This window comes from Myotis myotis, unplaced genomic scaffold, assembly GCF_014108235.1.
Source record: "Myotis myotis isolate mMyoMyo1 unplaced genomic scaffold, mMyoMyo1.p scaffold_m19_p_5, whole genome shotgun sequence".
Classification (NCBI taxonomy): Eukaryota; Metazoa; Chordata; class Mammalia; order Chiroptera; family Vespertilionidae; genus Myotis; species Myotis myotis.
Genome location: NW_023416357.1, coordinates 57234184 through 57236044, shown reverse-complemented (window position 1 = coordinate 57236044; position 1861 = coordinate 57234184). Strand labels below are relative to the sequence as shown.

Here is a 1861-nt window from a genome sequence, read left to right as displayed (position 1 = left end):
AAATAAATAATAAGAAAATTACAGTCCATTTTAATAGTAATTTGTGAACCCATATCAATAAGTAAATAATTTGTGAGTCCATGTCAATATAAATAAATAAGTAAGTAGATGAATAAATAAGAACCTTACACTAGAATGGCAATTCTAAGTATAGAAGGAATGCTTGAATTAGAAAAATTAATATTGGCAACCTTTATCATAACACAATTCAGCCAAAATATAGCAATAGATACTAAAACTAATGGGTGAAAGTTTGACAAAGAAAGAGATATTTACTTGGAACAACACAGAGAAGATTAGCATGGCCCCTGTGTAAGGAGGACATGAAAATTCAGGAAGCATTCCATATTTTTTTACAAAGAGGTATGTACATATTTAGATATACTAGCAAAAAGAATTAACAAAATTGCAACAATAAAATAAAAGAATATCATTTGGCTAGGCCTGAAGGCCAATCTACCTCTGCACATAAATTCTTCACAAATACTTAGTAGTTATTAAGAGAACTGAGTAACTTTACAGTAGAGAAATCTGTGAGATGCCACCATAATCAAGGATTCAGAATAATCATCACCAATAATGGAACAAATTAAAATCATAGAGCACCTGATGATATACAATAATAGGAACACATACCATCACTTGTTTCTGTCAGATACCTACCACATATATATAATCTAAAGGTAATTGTGAGGAAACCTCAGATATACCCAAATTGAGGGCTATTATACCAAGTGAACGGTCTAAGAAAGTCAAGGATGACTGAGATTCAAGGCTGAAGGAGATTAAAGAGAAACTAAATGCAACACATGATCCTTGGCCGGATTCTTCTGCTATAAAATATATTATTGGAACAACTGCCAAAATATGAATGAGGTCGAAAACTAGCTAGAAGTAATGTAGCAATGTTAATTTCTTGATTTTGATACTTAGATGGTATTTAGGTAGGAGCATGTCCTTGCTTTTGGCATCATATATAAGTAGTGGAATGTATCAGGCATCATGTCAGCAACTTACAAATGGTCCAGAGAAAAAAGTTAGTTGTACTATCCTTGCAAATTTTCTACAAGTTTAAAATTATTTCAAAGTAAAATAAAAAAATATTTAACTATGGTTATTTTTTAAAAAAAAAAATTAGCCCAGAATAAGTTAAATTTGTGCAGCCCTGCTGCCATAGTTATCACATGGACAGACAAGATTGGTTATGTTGTCTTAATTATGCCTAATTCTAATAGCCACACAAATCCTAAAAATTAAGTATGTAAGTTAAAAGCCTTGGCTTAGTGGCTCCATTGGTTGGAGTGTCATCCAGTACACCAAAAAGCTGTGGGTTCGACTCCTGGTCAGGGCATATACTAGATTGCAGGATCAATCCTGGTGGGGGCGCATATGAGAAGCAGCATATCAATGTTTCTCCCTCCCTATTTCTCTCTTCCTCTCTCTAAAATCAAGAAAAACATATCCTCAGGTGGGGATTAAAAAAATAAATAAAAATAAACGGTCACTTTATGAAGGTGCACTAGCCACAACTGTTTCCTCATTCAGACATCTGTTACCAACACTGATACATTAACAGAAGATTTCTAATATTCTCACATAGAAAACATAACCAATAGTTGTGTGTAAAGTATCCATTCCTCTTTCTTCTTTTCTAACACAATCCCACCCTTGTTCAGGCATCGACTCTTCACACCATTATCAATATTTTTTAATAGAAACTGATGGACCTTAGCACCAGTTGGGCCTCATTATCAAAGAGTATTGCCATCCCCCATATTAGAGATTGGTTCAGCTAATCCAATTAGTTTATGGTGGTCCCTTAGCCTCAAAAATTGGTTCAAAAATCAGCTTGTAACCTAAT

General features: G+C 33.6%; 1 pseudogene; it reads left to right on the top strand.

Moving 5' to 3' along the window:
- The first annotated feature begins 252 nt into the window (after nucleotides 1-252).
- On the top strand, nucleotides 253-353 carry LOC118657142 (annotated as a pseudogene).
- Nucleotides 354-1861: the final 1508 nt, after the last annotated feature.